This window comes from Mercenaria mercenaria, chromosome 17 (assembly GCF_021730395.1).
Source record: "Mercenaria mercenaria strain notata chromosome 17, MADL_Memer_1, whole genome shotgun sequence".
In the NCBI taxonomy this organism is placed as follows: domain Eukaryota; kingdom Metazoa; phylum Mollusca; class Bivalvia; order Venerida; family Veneridae; genus Mercenaria; species Mercenaria mercenaria.
This window is the reverse complement of record NC_069377.1, coordinates 57352679-57365798: the sequence shown is the minus strand read 5'-3', so window position 1 is coordinate 57365798 and position 13120 is coordinate 57352679. Positions and strand designations below refer to the sequence as shown.

The 13120-nt window shown below is 34.9% G+C and overlaps 1 protein-coding gene and 1 long non-coding RNA gene across 4 annotated transcripts in view; one reads left to right on the top strand and one right to left on the bottom strand.

Annotated features, from left to right (window-relative positions):
- Positions 1-5350: 5350 nt before the first annotated feature.
- LOC128550260 (uncharacterized) lies at positions 5351-6299 on the bottom strand. The gene is made up of 2 exons (XR_008368183.1): positions 5774-6299; positions 5351-5485 (listed from the first exon to the last, which is right to left on the bottom strand). It is a non-coding gene; the product is annotated as an uncharacterized LOC128550260 (long non-coding RNA).
- Positions 6300-7735: 1436 nt separating this feature from the next.
- The window catches only part of LOC123536397 (kinesin-like protein KIF17), a 51726-nt gene continuing 46341 nt past the window's right edge, over positions 7736-13120 (top strand). For all 3 annotated transcript variants that reach the window (XM_045319561.2, XM_045319560.2, XM_045319559.2), the window contains exon 1: positions 7736-7880. The gene's annotated coding sequence lies outside the window, so the exon portion shown is untranslated. The remainder of the gene's footprint in view (positions 7881-13120) is intronic.

The following is a 13120-nucleotide window of genomic DNA, read 5'->3' as shown; positions in this document are numbered from 1 at the left end:
TTTAAGTGTTTACATTGTTTATGTAACAAACTTGGTGCATTGTTCCGTCATCAAAATCATCGCGAAATCATCACCAAATATGCGCTCTTTTACAAAGGACCTTCTAATGTTCGTTTGCCTGGAAAGTCGTTGATTAAATGTTTTGGGACTTTAACGTCGCACCGATACAATTATATGTCGATCATATATAGCAACTTTCCAGCTTTTAATGATGGAGGAAGACGCGAATTAAGTGCACCGCGTGCACTATTTCAGGCATGAGCAGGCACCAGGGTAGAACATCGGCTTTCTTCACATGAGCGAAGTCTACATCCAAGCGAGGTTTTGAACCCGAAGTGTTGAAGTGCTAGTAATACTACCAATTCAAATGTAAGTCTAAAAAGTCATACTCTTTCTTCCTTTCCTCGTGCCCTTTCTTAATAGCATTGTGTTTTCTTTTACTCTACTGCATTTCAGTATGTATGTGAAATCGGCATGCTTCTATATCATACTAGATTAAAATGGCGTGGTAAGTCTCAAAAAAGAGATATTGAAAGAAATGAAAAGGTGTAAATTCAGGGGTTGTAACTTTCTTATAAAAGCTAACATCCCCCTTTCTCCTTTTCTATAGTTGCGATGAAGGCTCTGAAAATTTTATATTGTAGAAAATGCTGAAATAACGTTATTAAGTAAGTGGATTTTATATGGAAAAAAATAGAACAGCCGGATTTAGTGATGTCCAACAATGACAACCGCGTTGCAGTATGTATGTGTAGCGTTCTATCGAAATCGGTATGTGTAGCGTTCTATCGAAATCGGTATGAATCTCATGTTAGGAAAAATGGCGGTGCAGTTGTATGCCTAGAAAATAGACTCTTCCATGCGTTTATACTACACATTAACATTGCAAGAAGGAAAAGAAGTAACATCTGAGGGTTGTGTTTAATGAACTGTAGGGAAAGGAACCCGAAGGGGAAAGTTGAACAAGGACGAATATACAAAGGGAATGCCACGTTCCTTAATAACAGTCACACTACAACGTAAACCACAATAGCGCAGACACTCATGTACCAAAGATAAACAGACAACCACGACTAACTGAATAACATAGGAAAACGAACAAGCAACACATAAAAAAACAGTAGGGCAACGTTATAGACTCACAAGCATACAAACGCACCCACACAAGTAGGAAAACCGTGTACCGTTTTAGGATTCCGGCTGTCAAAACAAAGGGGACCCACGAAAACTTACTCAAAGTAAAGGGGTAGGGGATGCACAAAGTAGCGTAAATGCAAGGGAAATGAGGGTGCTATGGGGGGGGGACGCTTACAACAAACAAGAAAACATACACAACAGATAATACAAGACAGACAAAACAACCAGTTGAAAATAGGGGCACCGCCTTGGAACGGTCAGCAACCTATATAAAGGAAACTGGGGATTTAAACGCGTTTAGGGCATGCCAACCTCGCACTTACCCTATTTTCAACAAGTTAGACAACACAATGCAAATAAAATCCCCGCTGAGAAAGGCTCTAACATTAGTGCAAAAATAACAGATAAATAAAGCAAAACCTAAAATTAAGGTAAATCTAAGGTATAATTACACCAAAGTACTCAACAACATGTCTGAAGTCAGAGCAACAAAAGCCTAACTTTTAAGGGCCCTTCACTTCTGAGTTTCCTTAATTCATCGAAAATATCATACATGTTTTGTTCTGAAGAATTAGAGATAAATGAACTGTCACTTTCAAAACAAATCCGGTAATAAAATCTTTTCAAATTGACAATAATGAATTATGTGAAAATGAAGTTAAACTTTTAGAATTTAATCTTGATTACCTCTTAAATTTTAACAGTCCGGTTTACTTACTAATTTATGTCAAAAGGCAGCAAAACAACTTAATGTCTTGATTAAGTAAATTCTTACATTTTGATACTAGACTAGAATAGTATTTTTTAAACCATTCATTAAATCAAGCTTTAATTATTGTCCTCTAATTTGTCACTTTTGTAGCAAAAGTTATTAAAAAAAATGGAAAAAATTCAATACAGAGCACTTAGGAGGATAGTTTTTGATGATTATTCTTCCTCATACGACATATAATTTAACGAAGTTCATATGACATCACTTCATTTAGGTAGGCTCAGAACTATTGCCACTGAAACATTTAAAATAATTCATAATAATAGACCTTTCTAAAGTAAACGTAAATCGGAAACGGATTACTGAATCCGTAAATGTTATTTGCAAAAAATGGTCTAAGGGAGGTTACTATTGCATTACTATTGGATGAAATTGTCTCCCATAGACCACAAATTAGCCTAAAATTTTACGGATTCAGTATTCCGTTTCGTAATTACGTTTACGTTAGAAAGGTCTAATAGTATGTGACCAGAAGATTTAAGACCTCTAATCAATGTTAAAGACTTTTCTTACAAAGTTCAGGTTTGTAAATACATTAGAATTACACAAGGTGAAGACTGTCAGGTATGGCAAAAAAATCATTAAGGTTTGAGCTTGTCAGGGTGTGGAACAGTCTGCCAAATAATATTAGGATCATTGATAATTTCGAGCACTTTGTCAGATTTGTCCGCACCTGCATTAGCCCCAAATGTAAATGTGCCATGTGTTTATAGTTTCTGTTTTAGTTGTTTTTCCCTTTGTTACATTTTTTTTTAGTTTTTATTATGCTTTGCTTGCTTTGTTGTCGCAATGCATATTGAAACGTACACGGGGTCTGCTAGCCCGCGCACACATTAATATCCAAACGTGGGTTCTTCTCAAACACACGTGGGGGAAAATAGGGAGATAATGAGTAAATTACACGGACAACTGAAATAAAGTTAAAACACAGTGATTTATTTATATGTCATTTCACAAACAATAAATTCGGATATGGTCTATCTTATTATGGCTCGATCTGGTTCCTCGTCTACCTCTTGGTCTGGAATGCTCGCCTACGCCAGTCAAAAGTTCCTCATCTAGATGTAGTTCAGAAAATTCTAAAGAGTATAGAAAAGGCTTGACAAAAACAGTGTCACGTCTTGCCTTGGTAATATTTGAGGCTTGACAAAAAACGGTGTCAAGTCTTGCTTATAGATCTTGTCAGGAAATCCGGTTGATGATTCCGGCTCTCGGATGGATGAATAGAGTTAAGCTATATAGTTGAAAGGAATCTGTGTTAAGTCAAAATAATGGTAGTCTTGTATTGGTAGTATAGTAGATAGTAATCAGTTTATTTGGCATACGATGCCTAGCTTGGCAGGGTTGTCATGGCATAGTTGCCATCTAGTATATATTGCCAACTGATGTATGGTATGAACTTTAGCCCTTGCCAGAAATGGCATAGATGATAGGCAACAGATGGTATGAATATTTCAATGTCTCTAGCATGATGTATGTATAATGGATATCATAAGCATGAAAATACGCAGAAAAAAGTATAAATTTCCATGCAAACCGGTATCGGACTAGGAATGTGATATGTGTGAATTTAAAGCTTTCTACATTCTACATGCATTTATATCTGGAGTTAAAATGATAATGGCTAGATCGTTACTATATGTTATATTATCCCAAACAAAAAAGGCCCAATAAACACTGTCAATAAACGCCATGAACCGCAAGTGAGTTGTTAATCCAATAAACACCATCAAAACCGTGTTCCAATTTCACATGCAAATGAGCTAATGGATCGCTAATTAACATAAATATGTCATTTAACAACACGCTAATGGAGCGCAAAATAGATCACTCAATGGAACGCATAATAGATCGTATAATGGATCGCATAATAGATCGTATAATGGATCGCTTAATGGATCGCATAATGGAACGCTTAACGGAACGCATATATAATAGATGTGTTTCATCAAACTGATACATTCCTAATATTAATTTAATTGTATTTAATTGAAACCATGCATTCAGTTTTGGCAAATCGTTTATGTTACTGGGTGTAGCCTGGATTTGCAGAGATATGCAGTAACTGTTGAAAAGGCCTTTCTGTTAAAATTATTCAAATATTAATTTGTTACAATAATGTTAACTATATATATATAATACAAATTTAGCAATCATTCAACATTTTCATGATCATTTGGTTGCAGTCTTATACAAATCATTTGATAAATCATGCAGCTAACAGAAATTCCATCTTTGTGAAATATGGATAGACAAAGAAAAACAATTTTTTATAAACTAGTTTCCATATACAGGTCATTTGAATCAGCATTTCAAAAACTACTGCGTTATATTTAATAAATCTTTGAATTCTAACATACACTTATTTTTATTGAAATCGGATATTTTAGCATCACAATGTAAACATGCATTTATTTATATATTAAGAAAACACCTTCAGTTGTAAATCATAGAAAATAAATGAAATAACAATCACCATTTTCTCTTCAAATGCACCGATTTATGTCCCTCTATATTATACCTTAGATGAGATTACATAACATAACTATAGCAACTAGAAGATCTGCTGTATTGGTACATTGGATGGATTAAAACAATATGTTTCCTGATAAAAGAGGAGAAAGCCTTCTGAATGGCTCTGTAAAGTTAATAACTCGCTTCAAAATCGCGATCCATTTAATGGAACACGTTCCGTTAGCGATCCATTGCAACCATTTCTTGATTGTTTCAATGGATTCACTAATGGAACGCACTAACAAACACCAAAAAAGCGGTTTTGATAGTGTTTATAAGGTGTTTTTATAGTGTTTATTAAGAAATTTTTTTGTTTGGGATATCAGTGCTCTTAAATGTACTTATTTTTATTTTTGTGTGTGTAATCCTTGTTCTTGTTCTTACTTTTAGCTTCATTATTTTGGCTTTCTGTATGCTAATGCTAATGTTTTCTCATTTATATTTTATGTTGCTTAAGGTGATTTAATATGTATATGATTTCTTCTTATTTTCTTAGTGTCAGCTATGTTTTTGTTGCTTTAGATGTGCTTTAACATGTATGTAATTTCTTACAGCTGTTTTACTTAATATGTTGATCTTATATTTACTTCTGTTTGTCGGAAATGGCTTTAAGCTTATAAGATTCTTTCACTGGTTGTAGGTGCAGATGGGAATTTCCGGCCTCGAGGGTAACTGTTTAGGCGGTAACGAGGTTCCTACCGAGTTCCCAGTAGGCATTTGACGTCAGTTAGACGTCGTATAGACGTCGGACCCCGACGTCTGATTAACGTTGGATTTTGGTTGGATTTGCAAACCGTTTAGACGTCGGATCCCGACGTTGGCTAGACGTCGCAATCCGACCATTTTCCAACCAAACTCTAACCACTTTCCAACCAAAATCTGACCAAATTTTCAACAGAATTTGCAATCAAACAAGTAATCAACATATGTATTTTATCATCTTTATTTCACATGATAGCGACATAAGTCTAATATCATAAATTCCAAAAAGGTTATCCAGTAATTGAAACTTTCAAGTTTAGTCATGTCTGCATGATTCTTCAACTCCGCTAAAATTCCCATCTGAAATGTATAAAATTTGACAGTTTCATCATTTCATAAAATTTGAAAACTTATACAAGTATGCTAGAGCTATTACTAAAGAACATAATTGCTACGTGCAAAACAAACATGTTTTATTTTAAACTCCAAAAGAAATCTCTATAATCTCACAAAATGTAATGAAGTTTTATGTTAAATGCAATTGACTTTTTAAGTAAAAAACACAATGCATCAATCTTTGAAAGAATACGTAACACTAAAAAGAATAACTATTAAACTAAGTACAATTTTCAAAAATCTGCTACTCACGTTGCGGGTCCCTTTGTGTAAAGTATTTAACTTGCTCTATCTTATCCCACAAAATATCAAATTACCGGAAGACTTGTGTAAACCGATGCAGGCTTATCTCGCAAAGGCACGACTAATAAACAACATGTGTAGAAGAAGATCCTTAGGTGAATTTAGAATAATTTATACATGTGTATAGAATGCAATTTTTTCCTGAACAGTTTTAAATTGGTAAAAAAAAAGAAATCCGTTTCCGAAAATAGACAATCTCATGCGATTTTGTAACATAATTAATGATCATGTTTGATATGCGAATGACTTATTATTTATAAGCGCATGTTCAGGCATAACTATCTTTAAACTATTCTAGCAAAATTACACCAGTTGATTTCATAAATGAAAACATTTAAACAGACTTTCTAACCAACCTAATTCCAACGTCTCCTAGACGTCTAAGTCTGACGTCTATTAGACGTCGTGATAATGACGTTGGTTAGACGTTGGATTCAGGTCGCCGACGTCGCAACCAAAATCCAACGTCTAACCAACGTCGGTACGACGTCAGGTGTTTACTGGGTTACCGCCTAAACAGTTACCCGAGAGCCGGATATTCCCATCTGCACCTATAACCAGTGACAGAATCTTTTTCTTGCATACCGATATCAAGATATAATAATAAAAATAAAATCAGTCGAACGGCTTTCTTTTTAGAACTATTTCTTATAGCAGCGTATTTAAATAAAGCGCGGGAAAGCAACGTCCGTAAACAGGAAAGACGTGATGACGTTTCAAAGACAAATAACAATGTTTAGTTCTGGTTTTGTTTGATCAGATGCAGAGTAACGTTATGGATTTTTGATAAAATAACGTGTTTTGAATCGAGAAATATACTATCAGGAATAAAGAGGAACTGTCAAGGTACTGGATTTTTATTCCATTTTTCGAAATAAAATATAAATAACTACATAAATCTTCTACATATATGTAGTTCGTAATACGTCATTTAAAGCACGAGAGTCATCTTACACCCCGGGGTGTAAGATGGATTTTTCCAGCACCGGTAAAAATACCGGAAATCCCCGTCTGGTATGCAAGAAAATGTTATATATGTTGTACTTATCCGACGTTAAGAGACAAGCATATTAGAATATTTGATATTTTTATAACACTGTTATATAGAACTTGCTTATTCGTGAATCGGATACATTAAATCAAAGAAGTATAAAATTTGTTTTTATAGCTGTTTGATTAAATATTTTTTCTTATAGGAATAAGGTCAGTATTCGGTCGAAAATGTGCTTCCGTGGTGTATTTCACAATGAAACTTGGCAATATGTTTGGTATTACATCTTTCTTGAAAATAGAAATGAAAATTGTGTGATATATGAAAAGAAACATTTCTTATAGGAATAAGGTCAGTAATTCGGTCGAAAATGTGCTTCCGTGGTGTAGTCGAAAGAAGTCCATAATAAATAGATCCTAATTTTCCCATTTTTTGCGCAAATTCGTGTAGAACGAGTGCTTTAATCACCATTTTTCACTACTAGAAGACATTCTGCATGAAATGAGATGGTTTTCATGTTCATACACCCCACATGGCAAGTTTTGCAAATCGAAACCGGAAGTAGGTGTTTATTGCGCGGACGAGAGCAAATATGCGCCATTTTTAGGGTAGCAGACCACAACTGACTGGCATTTCACTAGGAACTACATAACCCCCTATTTTCTTTTCATTTTTTCGTTAATTTGTGATAGAACTTTCATGAAAGATAGGTGTAGGAAAAAGTGATGTTCTCTAAAGATACGTAAAGACTACCTGAAGTTGTCGTTTTTTATATGAAACAAAGAAGGATTTGAATTACTGACCTTTAACCTTGTATCTTGAATTGTATCTCTTAGTGGTCTTCAGCCTAAGTTAATTGTAGTTTCAGACCTTACATAAGCGGAAACACACGAACATTGTCGACTGTTTCCGATTGGTGTTGTCAATATAAATAACCCATAATGCTTTGCGAAATTTTTTTCCACAAGTAAACGTCAACTCTGGGAATGCTAATTTTTCCATTGATAACTTAGAGTTTACGGAGTAAATCATAATATTGTATTATTAGGTTTCAATTTAAATAAGGTAAGAAATGATCAGTATGTTAGATGGCTCTGTGTTTACTCCAGTAGGCGAGATAGGTGTGAATGTTTTCAATGTTCGTACCTAAATAAATTCGTACCCGTACCATAGGCATAGCATGCTACATTTCTAACAAATGATTTTATAAACATGTGATTATGAAATTTCTTGAACAGAGATTCTTTAAAGGCAGGATTTATTCCAGCAGACCTGTAAAATCATATTGGTAAATCTACAAGCATAGCCATTTATAAGTATTCAGGGTTCTAGCCAGGCTATTATCGCCTGTCGCGTGCGACATGCCTTCAGGCTTTGAGTTGTATATTCGACATCCCTTATTTCCCCCGTCATCCCTTAATGGCCAAAGCGACATGTCTTACATGCATTCCAATAAACACCTCGATTAATCCGATAGTGTATTCCAAAGTTTACCACGTGCTCACCCGATAGTTCAGGCAGGCCTTTTTTTCATCAATTTGGGAATGCCACCGGCACCGGTGGAATTGGGAAAATGTTCTCGGAAATTGTCTTAATTGGGACAATTTGCAAATTACCAAAATCTACATAAATATGTTTTTGTGTGAAAAATTAATGAATTGCATTTCAGTAATTGTTCAACAGTATTATAATTTACCTAAATATACATACAAATTAGCAAAACTATCTTAAAACAGCAAAAACCCTAAAAGGTATAATCATTTGGGAATTTTGAATTCAACTTTGGGGAAAAAATATACTTTTTTGCATTGGGATTACTTCCTTTTATCGGAGGTAGATTTATAGGGGAAAAAAGCCCTGTCAGGTAAAGCGATGTCAGTTAAGATATACGATAAACCAATGACAGCTTCCTATGTAGAAACGTGTGAGGTAAATTTCATCGTAGCTCCGCCTTTAAATCCTTTGACAGACGGTATCTTGTGATGTGTACATGAAAGTGTTTTAAGATTTTTTATGTAATCAGAAATAATGACAGATGACTTTCAACAATAATTGTCCGAATGTTTTTCGCAATCAAGGAAAGACAATGGAAGGTACTAAGTCAAAAATTGTGCAACACGTTAAAATGATTTTGAACAATTCTCGGCGTAATATTAATGTTTTTTGACATGTAAAAATTGTGTTTTCTCGGGTGGAATATCGAAAAGACAATGCCAGAATTAATGTTTCTGTCGTCACTTTCAAAATAGAACTTGACAGTCTACAAGTTATAGAGAAAAGTTTGAAATATTGTTGATCTATTACTTAATTATTGATGATGCCTGGAAATAAACGTAAATCAGAGAGTGGGACATTGTTAAATATGAACTATTTCAAGAAGCTCCGGAAGGAGAACAATGTTAGTGACTCAGTAATAGAGGAGACAGTGCGATGTAAAAAGTGAGACAATCTGTGAATGACAGTCTTCCTGAACCAGGTACACCTGGGAAAACGGTCACAAATTCAGAATCCAACCCAGTCACGCCAGATGGCCAACGGAAATCAAGCATTGATCCAAAATAGAAACAAGCGTTTCCCTGGATGACAGTCTCAGAGAATGGTAATTTAAATCATTTTTAAGTAATCCCAAAACTACTGAACGGTCTATTGAATGTATCATATCATATGTATCAAGCGATCAGTTAACGTATTTTAAAAAACAAGAGCACCGCCTTGCGGGTGCTGACGCTCATCTGATTTTTTTTGTATAAAAGAAATATTGTCCTACCCATGATTTTCTAAGTCTAAAAAGGGCCATCATTCTTGCAAAAAGCAGGATAGAGTTATGTTTCTTGATGTACAGTGTCCACTTATGATTGTGAAAAACTGTTGCAAGTTTTAAGTTGCAATAGCTTTGATAGTTTATGAGAAAAGTTGCCTTAAACATAATACTCAACCAAGAAAATGATTTTCTAAGTCCAAAAGGGGCAATAATTATTGCAAAAAGCAGGATGGAGTTACGTTGCTTGCTGTACAGGGTCAGCTTATGATGGTGAACAAGTGTTGCAAGTTTCAAAGCAATAGCTTTGATAGTTTAAGAGAAAAAGTTGACCTGAACATAAAACTTAACCAAGAAATCTGATATTTTCTAAGTCCAAAAGGGGCCATAAATCTTGCAAAAAGCAGGATGGAGTTATGTTTCTTGCTGTACAGGGTCAGCTTATGATGGTGAACAAGTGTTGCAAGTTTTAAAGCAATAGCTTTGATAGTTTAGGATAAAAGCTGACCTAAACATAAAACTTAACCAAGAAAACTGATTTTCTAAGTCCAAAAGGGGCAATAATTCTTGCAAAAAGCAAGATGGAGTTACGTTGCTTGATGTACAGGGTCTGCTTATGATGGTGAACAAGTATTCCAAGTTTCAAAGCAATAGCTTTGATAGTTTAGGAGAAAAGTTGACCTAAACATAAAACTTAACCAAGAAATCTGATATTTTCTAAGTACAAAAGGGGCCATAAATCTTGCAAAAAGCAAGATGGAGTTATGTTTCTTGCTATACAGGGTCAGCTTATGATGGTGAACAAGTCTTCCAAGTTTCAAAGCAATAGCTTTGATAGTTTAGGAGAAAAGCTGACCTAAACATAAAACTTAACCAGGCAACGCCGACGCAGACGCCGACACCGACGCCGACGCCGACAACCGCTCAAGTGATGACAATAACTCATCATTTTTTTTCAAAAAATCAGATGAGCTAAAAAGTGCAAACTATCAGTTGTTAAACAAATTATAAGAAGACCACATTTTATATTTCAAATCTGATTCCTTTGGGGAAAAAATATTGGACATGCATACTTAGAAAATAGGGAGGAAGAGTTGATGACTACAGTACAGTACGTTTTATGTGTTTGTGTCTTTTTTTTTTACATATATATAAGTTCTTGAAATTCATTAAAAACATTTAGATCTCTTATCATAGCAGTGACGGATCCCTTTGGCTACGTAAATAACAAAATTGTTTTAAATTCTTTACTTCAGGCCAAGGTATGTTGTGTTCAGTATGTGTAAAGCACCAGAGAAGGCCAAAGAAGTGTGTTCCTGGTAGATTTGTGTGGGTTGACATTCCATGTACCTCAATAAGGCGATCATCTTTAGTATTTCATAAGGACTGAGACTCACACAAGAAAGCATTGTTATTTGACGTTGCGGAAGCAAAAACAGGTGGTGGGATCGAGGCTTGTTTTCTGAGGGAAGAACATGTGAACCGTGAGGCAATGACAGCATCTATGACACTTCTTTACTTTCCGTGTAAGGAGGAAATTCCCCACACTACCAAACACAAACCTTTAGTTGATGTAGCTAAGACATTAGGAGTGGATGTTCTAAATAGTTTGGAGAAGGGGGATAACACCAAGTACACAAAATTGATAAGTTTACGTTGTCATTCAGCAAATAAATTCCACAGGAATAGAAGACTGAAACTTTAATGTGCAGTGCTAAAATTGTGTTGTTTTACGTAAAATAAATAGTGAACATTTTCAGAAACTTATATATTAACTGGATAAGTTTACATTGTCATTCAGCACATAAACTCTAGAGGAATTTTTTATGACACATTATCTCTATTTGTTCTTGTTGAGCATGTAAATGATGCTTATTAAACATTGAAAGTAACACTGTGTTTTTCACTCTGAAATGCACCAGAATGCACCAAAATGAGTTGTAGTAATACATCAGAAAATCCTGACTAGAACCCTGGTATTTATATAGTCCAACTAATTGTTTGTAAGTTGCGATATATAGTAATAATTTTTGCACAGGTCAGTATCTCTCCATCAGGGCTCCGGAAATTTTGATAACTCAATCGGTCCGAAACGAAAATCCTGACATCAGCGCTACCCCACCCACCGCATTCCCAATATTACATATTTTGTAAAATGTGATAGGGTAAAGAGTTACCAGTCACCGCGCGTTACCATACAATGAAGACAGTTATTCAGTGTCATGTGTGATCGTTACTTTGTTTAAATTTCGATGTTTTTCCGAGATAAGGGATATGGTCAGTTATTCGGTCGAAAAATGTGCTTCTGTGGTGTAGTCGAAAGAAGTCCATAATAAATAGATCCTAATTTTTCCATTTTTTGCGCAAATTCGTGTAGAACGAGTGCTTTAATCACCATTTTTCACTAATAGAATACATTCTGCATGAAATGAGACGGTTTTCATGTTCATACATCCCACATGGCAAGTTTTGCAGATCGAAACCAGAAGTAGGTGTTTATTGCGCGGACGAGAGCAAATATGCGCCATTTTTAGGGTAGCAGACCACAACTGACTGGCATTTCACTAGGAACTACATAACCCCCTATTTTCTTTTCATTTTTTCGTTAATTTGTGATAGAACTTTCATGAAAAATAGGTGTAGGAAAAAGTGATGTTCTCTAAAGATACGTAAAGACGATCTGAAGTTGTCGTTTTTTATATGAAACAAAGAAGGATTTGAATTACTGACCTTTAACCTATAAGAGCTGAAATAAGACTTTTTCGAAACACATCGCAATTAGTCTTAATAGTCATAGATCGGTTGTATATGATATAAAAGTGTGTTTCCAATGCAAAATAATAGTGAAATTTGAAAAAGTTTGAATTTTGTCCATATTTTGAGTAAATGTGCCTATTCAGCAGCAATTTTTGGGATTAAAAAGCCAATATTTTGTCTGCAGAATGTCAGAAATTGCACAAAATGCATCCTTCTTGGTCGTATTCATGACGGAATGAATGATATTTCAGAATCCAAGTGAAAAATAATGCAAACGAATGAAACTTTTACCAAAATATACAATAAAAGGACCATAGGGCCAAAATTTAGCCCAGTAAATTGGTAGGGGGTGGCTTCTATTAAATGTCTGTATTTCTACAAAATCTCGAAATTTCACAATGAAACTTGGCAATATGTTTGGTATTACATCTTTCTTGAAAATAGAGATGAAGATTGTGTGAAATTTGATAAGAAACATTTCTTATAGGGATAAGGTCAGTAATTCGGTCGAAAAATGTGCTTTCGGTCGAAAAATGTGCTTCCGTGGTGTAGTCGAAAGAAGTCCATAATAAATAGATCCTAGTTTTTCCATTTTTTGCGCAAATTCGTGTAGAAAGAGTGCTTTAATCACCATTTTTCACTACTAGAATACATTCTGCATGAAATGAGACGGTTTTCATGTTCATACATCCCACATGGCAAGTTTTGCAGATTGAAACCGGAAGTAGGTGTTTATTGCGCGGACGAGAGCAAATATGCGCCATTTTTAGGGTAGCAGACCACAACTGAC